The 21,826-nt window shown below is 39.5% G+C and overlaps 1 protein-coding gene and 1 long non-coding RNA gene across 4 annotated transcripts in view; both read right to left on the bottom strand.

Annotated features, from left to right (window-relative positions):
- Positions 1–321, bottom strand: part of FMN2 (formin 2) — a 160,697-nt gene extending 160,376 nt beyond the window's left edge. For 2 of the 3 annotated variants that reach the window (XM_068676284.1, XM_068676283.1), the window contains exon 1: positions 112–321. The gene's annotated coding sequence lies outside the window, so the exon portion shown is untranslated. The remainder of the gene's footprint in view (positions 1–111) is intronic. The other variant, XM_068676282.1, reaches the window with a different exon arrangement.
- Positions 322–14,910: 14,589 nt separating this feature from the next.
- On the bottom strand, positions 14,911–20,903 carry LOC137852979 (uncharacterized). The gene is made up of 3 exons (XR_011094121.1): positions 20,762–20,903; positions 19,565–19,661; positions 14,911–15,136 (listed from the first exon to the last, which is right to left on the bottom strand). It is a non-coding gene; the product is annotated as an uncharacterized lncRNA (long non-coding RNA).
- Between the last annotated feature and the right edge of the window lie 923 nt (positions 20,904–21,826).

The following is a 21,826-nucleotide window of genomic DNA, read 5'->3' as shown; positions in this document are numbered from 1 at the left end:
GTTCAAGAGGAGAGATCCCAGGCATAGGCCTGAGATCCCCCCTCACACCTTAGTCTTCCGTAAAGGTCAGGAGATGCTAACAGCAGCACACAGAGGAAGTTTAAAACTTACAGTTCAAGACACATCGTCCTTGCATTCTCAGATACTTCCACGTTAACACATTCCACTCAGAAAAGGAAACAGCTATTGGAGACTGGGATTACTTTTAACAACAGGACAGCCCCAGCACTACCAGCCAGCCTAGCCTGGGCTCAGGTGGAGGGGAAAGGAAAGGAAGGGGAGGGCAGGGCAGGGCAGGGCAGGGCTGCCAGCAGCACCAATTGCCCCCACCTGGGTGCAAGCCTGGGCTCTCCTGGATCACAACCAGGTCAAGGTGGTTCTTTAGGATGGCAAAACCCAGGGGGACTGGGACCATAGGAGGTAATTTCCTCACAGATTTCTCACAAAGAGCCTTGGGTGGCCCAGCACAAACACAGGCTTCCTAGGGAGGCAGAGAGGTACCTGAGGGAGCGCACCCTGCGGAGATGGAGCTTGCCTGGGACGTATGTCTGCCAGTGTTAGGAGCTCTTTCCATTTTTACCATAATTTATCAGCTGTGACATTTTATTTTACCATTATTGTAGTTGTTAAACTAGTATATTTAATTAATCTCCAATAAATGAAAGGTAAACACCCTGCTACTGCTGTTGACCTAAAAACAGCACTGCTATGGTCCTTCCTTTGGGACAGTGTCAGGCTTCACAGGTGTGATCCCACGAGAAGGAAACCGCAAGCCAAGCCCTCCAAAAGACTCAGCAGATGGGGCAGGGGGAGGCCACTGCAGCCCAGTGCAGGTGCTCTGATAGGAGTAAGCCACAGCATGGTGGCCTGGGCAAAGACCTGCTGAAGGCAGCTCCATCCCCTGACCGAGGCCGCAGGCAAGGCCTGGGCTGCTACTGGCAGACCCTCTGCCTTGCCTCTGACTAGAAAAGGATGGAAGTAGAAGGCTGAGGACAAGGCGGCCATGATGAGAGTCTCAGCACAGTACTGCAGGGCTCAGGCCCCATGGTGGGGCTCCAGCATGTCTAGCACGCCAGCAAGCAAGGAGGTAGGCTCTGTGCCACTGGCATTGTGGCGCCTCCAGCCTCTCCTCCCCTTCTTCGGGAAAGGTTATCTTCCCAGGAGGCATTAATTACCATTACATGCTCCCTTGTACTGCCGAAGTAGTGTTCTGTGCTAGTAGGGTTGAAAATCATTTCCTGCTCCCCCTGCCACCACCTCCTTCAGCTGTAGACAGAATTGCCTTTTATGACTTGACAGACTTGAGCAGGCTTACTTCCCCTCTCCTACTGGCAAGTGCTGAAGACCAAGTCAGGAGATGAGGAAATCTAATGTGGGTTATGAGACCACAGTGGCTAGGGATTAAGTTGGTCCTGCCATTGCCTCATTTACTGGATATAAGGTTCTGCTTTTTCTTTTTTCTTTATTTCTTTTAATACGTCTGAGCAGTATGAAACCAGGCCTCTTGCATCGCATTTATATTAAGCAGAGGCCATCCAGCTGATGAGAAATCTGCTTTACCTATGGAAAGATTCCTTTTATAAGGAGCTTGAATTGAATAAGCAGAGATCAAATGGAAGTGCTTGTCCTGCCTAGAAGCTTTTATTAAGTGCATGAGAAAATGTTGAGTATGTTTTTCAAATGCCTGCTACAAAGTGCTCAACTTTCTCCTGCATAATTTCTAGGTAGCAAGAACTAATATTTCAAATAAACATATCTGAAAAGATAGGATCTCCAGCAACGTAATGCTTGCCAAATACTATGCTGCAGTTTGCACACTGCTTAGGAGCCAAAATTTTTGTGAAGCATTGAACCTCCTGGATTTCTTACCTAAATACAATAAAGTATTCATGCATAGTGAAACAGATGTTTGTTGTTGTTTGAGGATATGATCAGCTTGACACAGCAAAAAGCATGCACATTTGAATTTTTTTTTTATTGTTTTCCCCTAACATTTCAGTATCCTTATTGCTGTTTTATTGTAAAATATACTTTTCAGCATATGAACCTTCTACATCTACTTAGAGAGGAAGGGTTGGCTGAACAGCTGCGCACAAAACCCTGCCAGCATTTCAGCAATGTATGCATTGCAGGTCAGGGTCAGGTCACAGAAGCAGTCTCTGAAAATCCAGGATTTTGCAGATAGTGCAGCCAGGGACTCCTGTATTTGGAGCACAAGACACTACACTAATATTGCAACCAAAGCCAAGCGGCAGAGAAGTGTGAAGGTCTATTTTGTTCCCCAATATATATTGTAGTCTGATAATAGAGATATCTGGTGGCACAGCCCCCACTCTTCCTTGCACAAAGTTCATTTCAGTCAAATTTTATATCAAATGCAGGTACCTAGCAGTTGTTTGCTCATATCTGTGCTTATCTGCTCGCCTGGTCAGCTGATCCTTTTTATTTTTTTCATGATATAGCCTACACTGTTGCATTTAATTTGCTTTGTGTATAAGTCTCTACTATTTAAACAACTGTAAAATACAGTCAAAAGTCAAAGTTATAAATTTTATTTTCCAAGAGTTAAATTTATGCAATAAATGTGTTTCTTCAGACCTCTTAATAGCTTGTGAACACAGTAGGAAACTTCAATCAGGTTTTTAAAATGAAGATCATTAAATTCCTACAAAATTCACACCCAGATTCAGCATTTAGGTAGAAGGAGAGAAAGCTAAGCAAGACTGACTGTCAGTCGATCAAATAGAATTCACATAGTTTTAAGATTAGCTACCACAAGCAAGGATTTCATAGAGAAAGATGAGAGCAGAGGAGAAGGGATTTATTGCCCTAGAGCACAGAGAAAGGAACAAAGAATATAAATCTGTAGGAAACTGGGCCTCTTCATTTTCATTCCTTAGAGAAGAACATATTCTGTTAAATCAAGCAGAAAATTATGCATTGTCTTTTTGGTTTTGTTGGACTATGCCCAGAGTACTTAATGACAGGGTTGAAAAATGTGGACTTTGATCATATCAGTAGACATTTTTGCCTACAAAGAGCCTAAAATGCCATGAAACAATGGCAAATTTTGAGCCTGGTCTGTTTCTGCAGGAGGCAAGGGATTAAGTTAAATACTTAGGGCTCCAATTTTATCTTTTCCACTATAAAAAGTATTTACCAGTCTAAAGGCAAAGTTGACAAAGATGAAGTTTGTCCTAGGATTCTTCTCTCTGTTTTTAAAGATATCAGCCAGTGCCTTTTCTTTTTCTTTTTTCTTTTTTTTTTCCTTTATTTTTCAGTTATGCAGAGATATTACTTCATCAGTTTTTCACCAGTTTCTTTTAGATGTCAGCTCCTGTTCTGTTCCAGACATATGCATACATACGTGCATGTGCAGAGTTTGGGTCCAATAAAAAAAGATCACCTTTTATAGATCACCTTTCCATTCTTTTCATAACAGCAACCATCCTGCTCTCAATTGCAATAAATACATTCTCCTGAGAAAGAAAAAAACCTGGGGCGATTTTACTTTTTAAACCACCTGCAGTAGCTTACAGAATGGGACAATTTCGAGGTTGAGGCAACAGTTTTGTACAGATTTGTGGCAATGTTTCAAATACACTTAGCAATTAGAATGTATTTTGGATAGTCTTTCCATAATCAGATTTGGGATTAAATGTATCCAACCTGGTATGATACAGCAAAATGTCCCTTTCCTAGGCCTTGGCTTACTTCGTTATAGAATAGGTGAATAGTACAAATGTGAATGTCTCCATCTGTTTAAGAGTTTATAGGATGACAGCCTTTGCAGCTGGAATGACTGAAGCATACTGAAATTAAAATTGTCAGCCAGTATCCAACACTGCAAAAAAATAAACACTAAGTAGCCAAAAGTGAAAAGAGCTCTGAGAAGACCAAAGGAAAGCTGAAGTAGCATGTACCGCATACATATCACATGGTTTTACTGTGATCCTTTGTTGTCACATGATGATCAGCAAGAGTCACCCATCCAGGGATTTGTGATTGCTGCTTTCAAATTTCTGCCTTTTTTGTATCTTTATAGTACAGCTTAAAGTGAAGTTGCTGTAGCAGTTATAATAATACAAGTTCATCCCTTAAACAGAGGTCAGGGGAAGATACTGCAGAGAATAATCAGGATAAATGCAGTGTCTGGCATAAGTGTTGCTTTTGCACAGTAGTGGCTTCTCCTCAGCTTGCCTTGTACACACATGCGTAGCCTTAGTTGGCCCACTACTTTTGTCTTAGGGCCTTATATACTTTCATAATAGGTGAGAGACCAGGGACATGAGAGGAATTTATGAATCCTGATTCAAGGCCTTGAGAGCTATTCTTTCTAGGCATCCTATGTAGAAAAAAAAAAAAAAAAAAAAAAAAGACTAAAAAAGACTAGCTGTGGAACTATTTTGCGCACCTAATTGAATCATTTCTACAGAAGACTAGCTCTCTCCACCAAGTTCCCATACAGAAGACACAGGCAGATCAGCATTATGGTTATCCCTTAAAGTACCCCACAACTGGATTTTCTCAGTGGTCCAATTATTTTGATTTGTATTCAAGTATTTTGTCATTTGCCTGTTCTATTGACTGCAACATAGTAAAGCAACTAGCATGGTTCAGTCCTGACTGGACTGAACTAGTTCAGGTGGGACTTGTCTACCCTAAGACAAGTACGGCTGCAATGTGCACACAAAACTGGATTCAAAGCTTAGGTTTTATATGCTTGGTTAATGCTTATCACCAGGGACCCAAAGCCTAATTAGCACGGTGAATTCCTACTGTTTTTGTAGTTAACACAGCTTTCCTATTGTCAGCTGAACAGTTATTATAATAAGCCGAGTTCTGATGCTGATTGTTTCTGTAAAGCAAATACACTACAGATGAACAGCTGGCGATCTATTTGACTAGAGTAAGACAAAAGAATAATGGTGCTGCTGAATAATCCAGATGCCCAGATAAAGTCAGGAAATACAATTAGGATGATGACGTTTTTGTGTCAAAAGAGTTATGCCACACATAGAGGCCACCATTGAACTACAACTTTTATATGGCTAGTTACCTACAGCAAATAGTGTGATCCAGTTAGGAAATAAAAGTCTCTCCCATGAGCAACAGAAGTTAAAATTTTGCCAATTTACTGTACCTGCTCACTATACCTACTCCAAATCTCTTGTATCCTTATACCTTTCTTACTCAATTCAATATCTGCATTGTACCTAGTATCTAATCTGCTAATAACAACTGTCCTGCTGAACTTCTTGTTCTGAACAACTCTCCTTTGCATTAATCTCCACCACTGTACCCAAGATTTTTTGGTGTGATACTCATCTTGTTGCATGATTTCTCTGAGATCATATGAGGACCAAGAATGTTTTTAAAATGTCAGGTGACTTGCTTCTGGCTACAAAACAGAATCCCTTTCCTTCTCCTGTAGTTTTTTATCTTCATTCATTTCTTCCTCTGAAATTGTTGATAATTTCAAAGACCTATATTATTTTGCCAATTTCTAATTCAGCTTCCTCTTCAGTGCCATTTCTTCCTTCTGAGTACTGTTGTGGTTTAACCCGGCCAGCAGCTAAACACCACCCAGCCGTTTGCTCACCCTCCCCCCTCCCTCTCTGGGATGGGGGAGAGAAATGGGAAAGCGAAGCCTGTGAGTTGAGATAAAGACGGTTTATTAAGACAGGAAAATAACAATAACAACAATAATAATAACAATAATGATGATAATAGTATTACTATTAATAATGTCTACGAAACAAATGATGCACAGTGCAATTGCTCACCACCCGCTGACCGATGCCCAGCCTAACCCTGAACAGTCTGACCCTCCTCCCCCCGGCTAGCCACCCGTATATATTGATTAGCATGACATCAGATGGTATGGAATACCCCTTTGGCTAGTTTGGGTCAGCTGTTCTGGATCTGTCCCCTCCCAGCTCTTGCTGCACCCCCAGCCTGCCCGTTGGCAGGACAGTGAGAAGCTGAAACGTCCTTGGCTTGGTGTAAGCACTGCTCTGCAACAATTAAAACATCAGGGTGTTATCAGCACTCTTCTCATCCTAAGCCAAAATGTAACATTCTACCAGCTACTAGGAAGAAAATTAACTCTGTCCTAATTGAAACCAGGGCATGTTCTCATACCCTGTGTGTGTTATTTTTCTGCCCTTAAATGGTGTATCGTCACATAACTCTCTCTTTATCTTTTAATCCAAGACCTTCACTGTACCAAAATTCACATCTTTGGCTATCGTGGAAGGAGGAACTTCCATCTCTTAAGAGACAGCTGGTAATGAGTGTCAGAGACAGAGATGTGAACATCCCACCCTACTCAGTGCTTACACCTGGAGTGCTATGTCCAGTTCTGGTCACCACAATTCAGAAAAGATGCAAAAAGACTGGAGAAGGTCCAAATAAGGGCCACAATGATAATCAAAGGGCTGAGAACCAGCCCTATAAGGAAATACTGAAGGAGTCAAAGGAGTTAGGTTGGAGCCAGAAGAAGTGGCTTGGGGGGACCTAACCACAGTAGCCTAGTGCTTAAATGGGGGCCCTGGACAGGGGCTCCCTCTTCACATGTAGCCACGTGGAAAAGACAAGGGGCAGTGTGTACAATTTGCACTGGGGGAGGTTTCTTCTTGACTTATTATAGTAAGAACAATCAATCACTGGGAAAACCTCCCAGGGATGTGATAGAATCCCCAGCATGTGAGGTTTTCAAGATCTGTTTGAACAGGATACTAGATAATCTCATCTGTGCTCCTTTTTCACATGAAAGGTTGGACCTGATGATCTTTGGAGGTTCCTTCCAACCTCGGCTATTCTATAATGCTATGAAAAACATAAAGAAAGAATTAAGTATTTCCCTCCCTATCTTTTTATAGATAATTTTCACTGGAAACATATACAGAAAAGAGATTAAAATCAATTACATTTAACTACTGCAATCTTCAATTCTGAGAAAAGATGACAAACAGTTTGGAGAGTTATAATCCAGGCAGTGTTTGCATCATGTCTCAAGGTCTTAATTTCTCTTAAAACATTTGAGTTTAAAATGTCACAGTATAGAGCACTTTAGGAAATTTGTTCTGGAGCCTTAAGTAATACCAAAGCATTGATTTATGCAACAATTGGCAAGCAAACTTTACAGCTAATGTTTTATTATGCTTTGTCCCCACCCTTGCCAATGCCGTCATATTAAGAGCTTACATAAAATTATTTAGAAAATTGAGCAAGTCCTTCCCAACATTGAATCTGGTCAGCCTCACTCAAATAACATGAGATATGTAATTACTATTTCATTTATGTTCAGAGAAGATCAAGTAAGCACAATTGGAATGCTCAGCAGAAGTCCTAAATTTAGCCTAAAGAGGTCAAAAGGGCAGTTTATCTTCTTTATACATGTTCATAAAAAAAAAAAAAAAAAAAAAAAAAAAAAAAGTCAAATTATGCCTTTACAGGGCTTTATTCATTTATTTTTTTTCTATTTTATACCTAATGTACTCAGTAACATAATGTACATAATGTAAGCAGTAATGAAAATACACCACCTGGGGAAAAAAAAGATCAAATGTTCAATTAACAAAATTCTTATGGTCTTTTCTGAGCCAGTGTAATATTTCCTGGGGCATTATTACAGGAAGTTTTAGCTTTAATAAAGTAGTGTTAGGCTAATTTAGTGTAGTCTACAGTAAAAAGGAGACTCATGACTTTGAAATGTGTTATTCATTGACATGTGATGCTTTATTTACTTGCTTCCATGTCAGAAATCTTCCAATATTCACAGCTACTGAAATACTTCAAGATGTTTCATCTTTTTCTAATAAAATGGAGGGTAGGGTTAGAATCTGGATTGGTCATACGTGTAGTTCAACACCATGCCTTTAACTGCGATCAATACAGACAAAGGTGCAAGAAACACCATGGAGATAAGAAATGGGAATGTTTATTCCTGAAGCCCGTCATCCAGATTAATGTATGCCCTGAGACATGAGGTTCTGTTTGTTTGATTGATTGATTTTTACACCACTAAACAATCCTGTGCTGTAATTCAGGGTGTTCTCACTATCATATTAGCTGCATTTTGCCCTCATAGGCACATCCGTCAAAGCTGGGACCAGTTGTACCAAATGTTGAGCAAAATGCTATAAGACCACTGTTCCTACCACAGAAAGCTTACAGTCTAAGTAGACTCACGTGGATAACCTCATTAACTCAATTACATTTGGTAACTTCCCCTTGCCTTTCACTGCTTTTGTTTTTTGCATGAAGTGCAGTGAAAAGGCATTCCATGTACAAACATCAGTAATCATTACTTCTAGAAATGATGAGCTCAGGCAATATTCTTTACACAGAAAAGACAGACAGCCTAGTTTAGTAAAATTCAGTGGTTCATATTCGTACTTCATATATACAGTATGACACTAGGAAGTGTAAAGGTGGGAAGGGAAAGAACAATAAATCTGGCAACAATTTCAAAGCAAAAGGCAAGAAGCTTCAGAAAGGAAAGCTCTGGATAGAATATAGGGCATGCATATCACGCATGTGGTATAAATACGAAACAAAAAGCTCATTCACACCACAGTATTGTAAGGAAGTGAAGGAAGGTAAAGGAAGAATTAGAGAAGGAAAACTGAAGTCAAATAGCAGATCGGTGTTTTCCGTAATACATCATCATTGCCTTGACTCCCTAGTTCCTGGGTGACTTGACCATGGGCCTAGATGTTAGCCTCACACCTTCCTTCCTTCAAAATACATCAAGCCTCAATGACTATAGAGGAAAGAGCATGACACCTTTGCTGCCTTGTGGATACCAAACTGCTGTATTTTTCTTTTTCTTTTCCTATTCTATTGCAGGAACATATTTGTGTTGAAGTACTAAGCTTTATTTTCAACCCTTACTTTTGCTGCTTTTGTGGCAAGAGCCTTTAGCCATATTCAAATCTGAAGGCAACTCTGGTCACAGGATCTATACTGATGATAAGCCTGAATCTGGATCAAGGACTCACTGTGTGCACTAAGCACTCTGTAAGGATAGCAGAATACAAGGATTTTTTGTTTGCCCTTTTTTTTTTTTTTTTTTTTTAAACCTAGGGCGTAGAGTAAGGACTGCAGATGAGCGGCGTTGAGGAATATTAGCAAATACACTCATTTACATCATGTCAGGTTAAGTATCTTACATCGGGCTAAGAAACAATGAGGAAAAAGTTTGACCGAATATATGCAGACAATACATAGAATCATAGAATATCCTGAGTTGGAAGGGACCCTTAAGGATCATCAAGTCCAACTCTTGACACCGCACAGGTCTACCCAAAAGTTCAGACCATGTGACTAAGTGCACAGTCCAATCTCTTCTTAAATTCAGACAGGCTCGATGCAGTGACCACTTCCCTGGGGAGCCCGTTCCAGTGTGCAACCACCCTCTCTGTGAAGAACCCCCTCCTGATGTCAAGCCTAAATTTCCCCTGCCTCAGCTTAACCCCGTTCCCGCGGGTCCTGTCACTGGTGTTAATGGAGAAAAGGTCTCCTGCCTCTCGACACCCCCTTACGAGGAAGTTGTAGACTGCGATGAGGTCTCCCCTCAGCATCCTCTTCTCCAGGCTGAACAGGCCCAGTGACCTCAGCCGTTCCTCGTACGTCTTCCCCTCCAGGCCTTTCACCATCTTCATAGCCCTCCTCTGGACACTCTCCAACAGTTTCATGTCCTTTTTATACTGTGGTGCCCAGAACTGCACACAGTACATCCTGCTCTTATCTGTTATACTTCACTGAGTTTACTGTTATTCGCTCCCATTATGGACTACTTGTAATGCTATTATTCTTCTTCCAGTATTATTGTCAACATCTGATTAGAAATAAGCTTCTTCTGTCCCTCCTAACTCAATACTAATCCAAAATATCTCAAATACCACAATAGGGTTTAAAGCAGCCCAACATTTGTGTGAAACTTGCATTATTGGCAGCCTAGCATTTCCCCCTCTGAGTTCAGCTGTGTCGTATAGAGGAAATGGGATGGCATTGCTCTCAACCGTAGTTCTCAAGGTTGGCAACACAAGCAGGAACTGGAAATAGCTTTAAGTAAACATATTCAGAGGTTGGACTTGATGATCTTGAGGTCTCTTCCAACCTAGAAATTCTGTGATATGTTTAGAAGTATTCAGGATTTCTATAATAAATAGAAGATGAATGATTGAGCTTTCCATGTAGATATATTTCAACATATATTTTTAATTCAACTCCTATAGTCATCAGCACTTACAGTTCCTTAAATTGACATAAGCCCAAATCATTTATTAATGATGCCGATTTTGTTGCCAACTAAAGCCTGAAATGCATGGAAGATTTCAGAGAAGTCTTAAGGCAAAACCCACAGACAAGCCTTTTTTGTATATAAATATACATGTATCTTGGCACAGCTACCTTGTTTCTTCAGTGAGGGTCTGCTCCAGCTGTATCCTAGAACCCTTGATACCCTAGTTGGTATAGCTTGAAATTAAAAGACCGTGCCTGCTGATTTCAAAGGGAGGCATACAGAGAAAAGGCAGAAGTATCTTGTTCCTGACCTAGAAAATTCTTAATGCAAATATTAACATGTAACATGTCTTATATTTCAAAGAGATAGAATGTCAAGTTACTTTAAAATTCCTTTAATTATAGCATATGCTGTGAGCTATTCATACTCATTGTTGGTTGTTTCATTTCACACTCTCTTCTATTATGAAAATAAGTGCAAAGGAAAGAGTGCCTTGAAATATTTATAATGGGTTTGTGTAAAGGCAGCTTTAGAGAACATCATTTTAAACTTCCCATTAAATACTAGCCTGCATGTAAAACTGCTGTACAACAGAGTAGAACATTGAAGAAATAAAGCTACAATGGAAAAGATAGAAGCAGCCCAGGCTGTTGCATGAAACAGAGAAATACCCAGTTCAGAATGAAATAATTAATGTGAATCAGAGAAACTGATTCAACACAATGAAACTGTGCTATGTTATGTTCAGATGTGAAGTCATCATCACAGAGAATCTCAGTAAGAATTAAAATTTTTGAGCATATAAACATTTGTTGACTTTAGAGAGAACAAAAAATTCTATTCTTACTATGCTTCAAAATGCAAAAATGTTTGATCCAGGTCAGAGGGGTGTATATATGCAAAGTCTGCAAAAATCATTGGTGGGGGTCTCAGTTCAGTAGGAGGTACTTTGAAAACTGCTGAATTTAAGGGTATTGTTGAGTTGTCATTTGATGGCTAAGACTGAGATACATACAACTTCAATAACTGGAATTGATTAAAAGACTATTTCAGAGCCATCTAAGATGTTATCTCACTATTTAAATGTATTTTTTTGCCTAGCACATCTCAATTTCTGTTTTATAGAAGCATTTTTCTAATGGCTACATGAAAGTGCTTTGAACTTCACTTTCTTCTTTAAAAAAAAAAAAAAGTTTTAAGTAAAACCTTGAACAGAAGGTACTCCTAAATTCTGTATTCTTGAGCACAAGTGGTGGTTTCTACAAGCACACATGTAACCTGACTATGTGGTATTATCTATCTCAACAGTTTGTGGCTTTTGTACATACTTCATACTGTTTCTGCTGCTTGAAGTATCCACAGAAACTGGGTTTATATTGTTACCTCATTTATCATCTCAAACCAGATAAAATGGGTCTGATGTACTAAGCCACCTACTTGGCTGGTTATTTTTAAATGCTAAGGGTATAGCTTCTTGACTTTCTAAGCTCACCCCCACTGACATCTGTAGACAACTCATACATCTGTATCAGTTAGAAATGATAAGAAACCATCTGAGGGAGATCAGTTGTAGATCTTGGAAGATTGAACAAGAACTGCTGTAACACCTCGTTATCTGTTATTTATTTATTTAACACACTCATCATGTTTTTCTTGGAGGACTTGTGTTTAAATCAAAATCCACATCCAGTATAGCTAGGGTGAGTATGAATTGCTTGACACTATACCAAGCCTATTTTGGAAACATGATATAAGCATCCTTTGTCATATGAATTGAGTGTGTATTTTTCTATCAGCACTCCCACTAAAAGCATGCAGGAAAGAAAATTTAAAAAAAAAAAACAAAAAAAACCTTTTGTGATGAAAGAAAGGGAAAAAAAAGAGTAACAACGACAAAAAAACACATCCATTCAAGCAGGTAGCCTGGGTTGTATGAATATAAGTCAAGTATGGCTACATGGTCAGCCTGATGCCCCTGCCCTGTACTTCATTAAGAACACAGATGTGCTAATAAAGCAGCAAACCTCCTGTGACTGCAGTGGAGGTACAGCATAGCTACTTTTCCGTGCTGTTCTTCTCTCCTACATAAGCACACACAGCAAGCAAGGTAGGGAAGAAAAGAGAGAGTGCAAAGGACTGCAGTTGTCGTATTCTGTAGCCACTGCTTTGACAGATTTGACAGATTTCCCCATAGCATTAGGGCTCTGTGGAGAGAGAGACAGCTAAGCAGCCACGTTTGTTTCCACATAGCCCATAGCATGCAAACAGCATTGGGTGACTTCGCTGAACAAGGGAAGGTAGCTGGAGGTTAGGGCGGGGGAGCTACTGTTCCTAGCGCTGCTTCTTCTTCAGTAAAGGAGCATCTTAACACCATATGCACCCTAACTACCTGGCACAGGCTCTCCAGGGTTTAGTTTAGAAAAAGATTTATTCCTAAATGACAGATGAAGCTTAGATTACCCATATGAGCCTGTAAGCATGATCAACTTTTTTACAACAAAAAAAGCTTTTCTGCTCTGGACTAGGAGCTTCATGAGCTCCTACTCAGTTACATATTTGCTGCTGTTTTTAGACCTTTCAATTTTTCTGAAAGTATGTGCATATGTCAATGTGTTATGTATGAAATATATTTAACTACACTAACACTCTTGGAGGTAAAACGCATACGTATGTCTGCAGCTGCTCCTAGTCCAGCCATATCTGACTGGTACATTTTCAGTCTTTGATGCCACCCTTAGAAGACACCAAATCAGTCTAATTCACATGTGCACAGAGTTCAATTCCTCTCTTTCATTCTTCATTGCTATAAATGCCCTTTGCTCTTACACACAGCTGGTTACCGCATGGCATTCCTTCTCCTTTGAGAGTGAAAAACCTCTTTAGAACATAAGTCCATTCAGAACTGCTCCCTGGGGTGGCTACAAGCTAAAACCCCCAATTCTGCCTTCTTTCCTATGAGACAATTCCAATATAATCCCAGAAGAGTTTCGGATACTGCCAGTAGTGTGTGAGCCAGATAGCCTTGTGTCCAGCCAGAACTCTGATTTAGCAGCTCATCATGTTTTTTTCTGTTAGACCATTTCTAAAACGTACCTCTAGTGAAAATAATAATAAAAGGTCATAATGCAACCTTACCTTATTTCCTGCCAAAAGGTATTCTGATGTGGATTCAGTGACTTCTACTTGTGTTCAGTAGTAACTTTTCCAAACAGACTACACTTATATGAGAGTCAGTGTCTGGCTTTTTTGCTCTGGGCACCATTTCCAGTCACATGAACTGGGAACAGCTTGATTCAGATGTTAACAGCCACTGACATTTGCAGGAATGTTATTAAAAAAAAAAAAAAAAAAAATCAAGCCTTGAGAAATTTCAGTGCTTAAAAAGCTTATCACAAAAGTTACTGAAAATATGGTATGCATGTTATCTGTGAGAACAGTAGCATAATGCAAGTGTTGATGGTAACATGATACATAGCTGTATAGTACATTAAGGAGCAAACCAAATACAGTTCCGTCCTGACTTTCATGTTTTTGCAAGTTCACTGAAGTAGGACTTGTGTGCAAATCATGGAGGAATCTGACTTTTTGATGTTAAATGGATGTTAGAATTTGACAAATTAAATTGGTTGAATTCTAACCCTGGATTACCCTGGATTATTGTCTTAGATTTTGAAGGAGGTCTCCATCAGGTAAAAGACAACATTTGTGGCTTACATTTCACAGGTAATAGAGACACAGAGTTTAGCTCTCTCTCTTCCCCTCCCCCCCCCTTCCCCCCCAATTTCTCATATCGTTCTCAGACATCTCCTTTTCAGAAGGTGACCTCAAGCGGAATAGCTATGCCCTCGAATCATTGTATTACAGGATAAGAAGTAATGGGCTCCAAGCATCTGACAGATTCTAATACTTCTCTAGACTGAAGTCACATGGGTTATTTTAACCCTTCCTCCCACCTGACTTGATCTCTTTCTACATGCTTGTAAAATGAACAACAAACACACAAGACCTTGTGAAGCCTACCAATAGTGTTCAGATTTGTCTAAATCACCTACCTCTTGAGACCAGTGAGAGGAAAAGAAATAACTCAAATGCAGTTACACTTAGGTGAATTAGAGCAATACAGGAACAATATATTTTTATAACCTTTGCACTATTCTAGGAGAGGCATATTGTAGTTTTTTGTTTGTTTTTCTCCCAAGGGGAAGCAGACAATAAAAGGAAGCCATAGTTCTTTACTCTTTCTTCATTAGCATGATTCCTACAGCACTTGCACCTTCAGCTGAAGAGATGACCAAATGATAGCAAGCCAAGTTTGTGTGCAATACACTGGAAATGACAAAAATTGATAGGTGTGCATGGTGCAAAGCAGTCATTCTAACACAGCTAGTAAACATCTGCTGTCTAATGCATGCTTTGCAAGTGAAGTCTGTTTACATTTTGTGAATGTCAGGCATCCAAATTTGGGGCAGATTGCACCTATCATATTTGCACATTAAATCCATTCAACATTTGTCAGAAATAGATTGGTTTTGTATGTGTGGACAGTCAAAGGAAAGAAGCAAAGCCATTTACTAAGGGATACTCCTAGCTGAATTTTGTTGTTGTCATTCAGAAACTAATAACAATCTAATTTAGTGATCAAATTCCTCAAAAGGTGAATCTATGTCATGAAACTTCGCTTTTTATTTGTTTCAGACACAATAACATTAAGAGTGAATGAACATGAGCTACAAAGCTACAGTGCTCATGTTCTGCACAGGTGCAAGGATATGCAGAAGAGTTTCAGTAAGAGCTCCTGTCCACGTGGCATAGCATCCACACTGGTAGGTCTGTCTGATGCTTCAGAGAGTTGTAATTTCATGATTTCCTCAGAACATTCTCCTGAAAGATGTGTAATGTTTGGGCAAAATTAAACCCACCATAAGTCTGTATACACATCCCAAAACCTACATAGAATGAGGAAGTGAGCTTCATGTGGTTTGAAAGTATGAGAAGATACTACTGTTTTGTTGTCATATTTTTCAGTCTAGAATACAGTTAAACAATGTAGAGTTCCTCTAAATATATATAATACATAGAATAAAATGTATAAAATAATTTCAGGCAACAGCTGTGAAATTCCTTAAATCCATAAGGAAGAATTCCAGCAGCCTTCAAACTCAGCCATAGGAATATCTTAGTCATCTTTCATGAGATTTCTTCTCCAAACTACTCTTAAAGGAACACACATAAGGTAGCTCATCATTTTATCCTCCACCATGTTGACTTCATCATCTTTAAGCTACTGAATTAGACAGTAGCTAATTCAGGAGCATTATAACCCTCTAAAAACTCCACAGTCCAGAAGAAGAGGGTGATTTATTCAGGTAAATTAGAAAAATACACAAACATACCATATACTATTTACAAAAAAAGATTATGAATTTTTTTCATGGAAGAAGAAATCTCAGTAAATTCAAAAGTTTAGATAGGCTGACAATGACCTCAAGAAAACAAGCTGAAGATCTGAATTAACAGTGTTAATTAACAGTGTTAATTCAGATCCTCAGGATTATCATGAAGACACCATTTGAGATTATTTCATGATATCATTTTATCAAATAATAAATGATACAATAGTATTTAGAAGAAGGAAGACAGTGCAAACAAACAAGATAAGAAGCTGCAGTATATTAAAGCCAGAAACATTATTTAAAATAAATAATAATAATAAAAGAACCTGCAAGAAAGCTTTAAAGCACTGAAGGGAGAAATTTCCATTTGACTTCATTTTGGCTGCAGAACAGTCATACCAGTAACTTAGAGATTAAACGTACTCCAGCTCACCAGCCTACAGATCTTTCTCCACTGCAGCTACCAGACGGCAATGGTTCCCCTGAACTTATGGTGCAGGTTTCAGTGCTCAAATGAGGTCTATTTACCAATCATTTACTGAGGCACACACGTGACTAGAATTTGTGCTGTTGGCAGTACAGGAGCTTATTTAACTGCAGCTGCAAGTCAGAGTAAGTGCTCCTGAACCAGTATTCCTCCAATTATCAAATCATTCTGTATTAATGTTAAAACATGGTTGATCAAAATTGATACCCTGCAAAGAAAGCCTCCCTTACTGAGGTGTTTTGCTACAAAAGTGTCTCTGCAAATTCTAGTAAGTCAAGAGAGGAAAGTGGATTTTAATTTGTTGTCTCTACCTGTCAGAGAAAAAAAAAATGTAGTGAAGTCATGACATTTAGTAGCACTGTCTAGGAAGTGGTAACGATCAACATCTGAAGCCAGAGGACATTTTGCTCTGCCAAAAGTCATGGTAGGGAACAGAAGTAAGATACACACCCCATTCCCCCCTACAAAGTAGAATCTCATTTCAAAGAGATGAGATGAGAATAAGGCCTTTTGCCTTTTTCCCCCACTAACTGTTGAAGGCAAGCTAGAAATTTTATTTCTTAGGAAGCAAATCACGAAGTACAACAGCTTTTGTGAAGAAGAACCTTGCTGAGTTTCTTGATGTTAAGGAGTCAGAACTTTGCTTTCTTTAAGAAAATCTCAGACAAGGTGATTGTTACAGCTAATTACTTGTAGTGAAAATGAAAAGTTAATTTGAATTTGAAGGAAATGTTAACTGCCAGCCAAGTGCTAATCCTACTCCTATTGCCAAAAAGGGATTTGAGAACAGAAAACCACACAACATGAGATATAAGAACCATAACTTGTAGCACATCACTGATTCAGGATTACAAAGCAGCAAACAGAACAGATTGAATATAAGGAAATACAGTCATACAATTTAGTTTCTTTGAAAGTTCAGCATATAGCAAGCTGTTCCCTGCTTTCAAATCCCGCGATGCAGTATTTGATCTGATTTCTCACTTCTTCTAGATGTGTTATGTGCCAGATGTGCCAGTATTTGTGATGATTCAGACACTGAACTTCTTGCATAGTTTAAAATGTTTAATTTTTGTATATGTTGATCATAATTCAGTGGAGGCATTCAAAGTAAATGGACAACAGCCAAATTATGGAGCAACAAGAAGGTCTGCACCATTATTGGTGCTCAGAAGTGTATCTTACCACTTATGCAGAAAGGGAGAGAAAAAAGAAAATCTCATAACATTCTTTGTGTGTGTGTATATGTGTGTGTGTGTGTGCGTGCATTTTGTAAGATGAGTTAATCTATCTGGCACAGAAACCCATGGGAAAATAAATGACATATCTTATTTTTTTTTCTTCAGTTTTTAGCCTTTATTTTACCTTCAGATTGTTATTTCAAACTCACTTTCTGAAATATTGCTGAACATACTTCTTCATCAGGGATCCTGCAGAATGCTGCATAGAGTAAGTTAAGATAGATATTTTGTACAAGTCAGGTTTTTTCATATGACATAAAGCATCCTCAGAACACTGAATGGATGTTATTAAATTTTATGATATCCTGTACAGAGATAGCACACACTGTACGGAGACAGAAAGAGTCATAAAGCAATTAGAGTATCAACTTGGCCTCTACATCATACTCTGTATTAAAGGATGAAGCTGAATTCCCAGAATTCTACAGGTTTTGGGACAGACAGGACCATTATTGAAAGGGTATGTGGTTACTCAAAAGATAAAATTAAAAAAAAAAAAAATAGCAGGAACAAACAGAAATAGTAAGAATTATGTCTACCGTAACTCTATACTACTGAGAAAGCATGCAAATCTTGTCCTTGGTATTAGCCTGAAACAGCAGCTTCACTGCTTCTCTAACTGCTGTCAGCTGCAGGAAAAAGCAGCATGCAGCACTTCCCATGGGTTTTCTACATATATAGGCCTGAGGAGAATCATAATGCCAGTTTTTGAGGTACATAACTAAATATCTCAGAAGTGAAGAGCAGCTCAGTGAACAGACTCCAGCCCTCAATAATCTCCCTACTGGGTCCCTCATGCAGCCTCTAAAGTAGTTTGTGTAATGAAAGATAGTGAGAAGATAAAGAGAAGATGAAAGATACAACCATCATTGAGAAAACAATGTTGCAGACTTTGCAGAAAACAACTCACAGGTCTCCTAACAATTGCAAGGATTAGGAAACTTTCACAGTTTAAGTTGAAAATGGATTTGAGCATGTCATAATTTCTGAGCAGATCCTTGGTGATTCACATAGCTGAACTTGTAAGCAGTACTTTGCATACTCAGCAAATGTATGAGTTGGGATGGGCCCAGCAACAATAGCAGAAATCTCGTGGATGTCACTTGTGTCCCATTTACAAAGGCAGGTGTGTGGGTAAAAGGAGGACCTGGCCAGAATCTGCCCAGCCATTATGGAAATAGAACTGCCTCCAGCCCGTGTTCTGTGCCCAAGTCACTGATGACCACTGTCCTGAGAAGAAATCTGCTACTTGTGCCACAACTATATCTTTGTTTTGGGGTCCCCAGCTGATCCTCAGGCTGTACTTCATATTTCAGGAAAGCCAAAAGCTCTAACTGCTCAGTAGCACAAGTTGCACAGAATTGTATTTCTGCTTAAGGACAAGTAAACAACAGTAGGTAAAATTATCTCCTGGAGGTACAATTATCTCCTTCTAATTGTTCCTTGTGTAAGAGAGGGAAATAAGACTCCCCAGGCAGGTGGCCACAGAGATATAGTTGTAAACGTTTTGTTACCAAATCATATCCTGCCTATCTGGAGCTATGGGTACCATTGCAGGTTTCCTTACGTTAACTTTCAAACCAACCAGCCACCCTCAAAGTTTACTACCTATAAATGAATGTCGTTTTGATGTACAGTTTGTATGCTTGCATGCCAATCCTTGTCTATTCAGGTGTTTTTATTCAGTCAGTATTCAGTTTCTTATTAAGAGAAAGCAAACAAACAAACAAAAGACAACCCACCAAAGTTTGTTTTTAAGAACATCTTCCTCCCTCCTCAACAACTTATGATATAATGATTTGATATACACACAAATGAACTGTTTCCATAAACGTTCCTATTCCTGAACTCAATAGTCTCCATGTATTTCAGTTTAAAATAAAGCAAGTTACATTTTGCTTCCAGTTTAAAGGTTCCTGCCCTGAAGACGGAAAACATTAGCTGTATAAACATGGTTAAAAGAACAACTGCTTCTGTTTGCAGAATGCTTCTTGGGAGAGCTCTTTGCGGCATAAATATAAGTTTTAGCCAGCATTATCCCTGTTACAAGTTAGAGTAGCTCATAAAATAAACAAACAAATAAATTGAACACTTCAGATTTAAATGAAAATGTAAAGATACATTTCTTAAGACTACATGCTAGCCCATTACAAATCTGAGGAATTTACTAAAATGGCAGAAGACTTACCTTCAGAAGAATTGGTGAGGAGGCTGTTGTTTCAATTTTACCTTGTACCTGATCAAATGCTTTGCAAGACTTGGTTTAATGCTGACTCCCTCCACCCCTGTAGTGGTTTAAAAAAAAAAAAAAAAAAAAAAAAGTCTAAGCACTCCTATAGGCTTGGCAAACTGACTGAATAGCAGTAACATCTGGCTTTTTGCCTGAAATTAATTGGAGAAATGTATTACAGGCTGTGCTCTTATCATCAGCTGCCAAGAAGCATTTGTATAATACTTCTTTACAAGGGGAAAAAGGAAGATTTTTCTTTTTCTTTCCAGAGCTTTGTGGGTACCAGACAACACTGTCAAGCAGATAAGGATTAGGAACTGACTGGTGAATATCACAGAAATAAGAAGTTATACTATTTAGCTTTTCCTTTAAAAAGTGCAATTCCAAATATAGAGGGACACATGTATGGATCCCTATGGATTTCAGCATGAAGAACTCAGAAGAAAAAGTTTCAGATTTAAGATGCTCTGCCCAGGTATCTGTCTCCTCCAAGGGCTGCAAGCCAGTCCTACCCCTCCTCTGCCACAATGGACAGGAGCACTGTGGCAGTCCTGCGAGGCCCGCTGCCCAAGGGCAGGCACAGCTTCTTCTCTCCAGGCTGCTATAAGGCTCAGCTCCACGATAAGCCTAGGTTCTCATGGCCAGTGGCTTACTAGGAGAATACAACAGTTGCCACAGTGCTCAAACACTGGGTTAATCCCTCCTTGCAACCTTAAGCGAGCAGATGCCCCCTTGGGCATTGGTAGTCTTCTCTCCTGGCCTGGCCCAGATGTGGCTGTGGGGGCTCAGGGCCCATCCTGGCCAAGGAGAGGCCCGGCCACCATCGATGTGAGGGGCTGTGGAGGGAGCCATCACACTTACTTTCAGGCTACCAAAGCCTTCCTGTGAGACTGGCAGCTATGCTGGCCAGGCAGCAAGTTTCTTGCCTTGCTAACAGCAGGTTTCTGCAGCATGGTGGCACATAAAGCCACGAGGACCGGCACCCACTTCTGGAGCAGTATTTAGGCAGAGCAGATGTAACACAGCTCTGTGGGCCACAGCTGCGCACTGCTGGCTGGTGAGGCAGCTAGCCTGAGAGCTGTACAATCTTCCTGTGTTAACACTGGTAAATAACATAAGTTTTCCAAGTACATGAAGGTTTTCAGATCACCATACCTCATGCTGGCCTGGCTCCACAGGCCAACAGCAGCTCATAGGGTGCAGATTCACAGCTGCTGCTTGCTGTGCCCTGGGCAGGGGCAGCAGCATCAGGAGGAGCTGGGTGCAGGCCATGTCATGAAAGCAGCAGGCACCTGTGACACTGCATGCTAATTAGAGTGTTAATTGAGAGTAAACCTTTCTATTTAGGCACTGACTAATACTTTATTTCAAACAACTGCAACACCACAAAATGCCCAGTTATTCCTCAATTCATCTTTTCAAACATTGTACTCTACCACAAATCTGATCATTTCAGTGTTTTGTCCCGAAGAGCAATATCATGAACACACACGTGGCAGGCTTTTCCCCAGTGCATGAATTCTGTTTTCCTATCAGTGAACAGAGATAATTACAAGCTTTTCAAGTCATCCATAAAAATAAAGGTGATGGCCCCAGCATGAGACTGTACGTCAGCTCCTAGGCTTATCTTTTAATCAAATACTGTTTAAACATATGTACAACAGCAAGCATGCAGATGGTTGGTTGAGCAGAAAAAAGCTCTGGGTTAGGTACTTCTGTCGTGACTCTTTCAGATACACTTTTATAAAGAGGCAGTCATAATTAAATTGTGGAAGACTTTGTGAAGGTTTGTGTGGTTTTGTTCATAAAATAAATACTTTGTTTTGTTTTATTTTCACACATACTTATTAGGCTTTTCTGCAGAGTTTGATTAGCAAAACAGCATCTCAGGAAAATAAATAGTCCCTAGGCATGGGTTTTCAATAATGTTTACGGATAGAGAAAACCAATTAGGTAGAGCTAGGCTTACATACAAAATTAAAAATCTAATGCTGAAATTGGGAATCAATCTCTCCATTAGTACTTCCAGTGGTGTCACCAGAATGGTGCTTACGAACAATCACACGTGTATACAGGCCTGATTTACTGTTCAGTGTCATATTCTTTTCTTCTGCATCTAAATAAATGTATAATTTGGCAGTTTCTTTAGGATGGTTACTATAATTTATGGGAGATCATTTGTTTTTTATTATTCAAAAATACCATATCTGATATACTGTA

This window comes from Anas acuta, chromosome 3 (assembly GCF_963932015.1).
Source record: "Anas acuta chromosome 3, bAnaAcu1.1, whole genome shotgun sequence".
NCBI lineage: Eukaryota > Metazoa > Chordata > Aves > Anseriformes > Anatidae > Anas > Anas acuta.
This window is presented reverse-complemented; position numbering and strand designations above follow the sequence as displayed.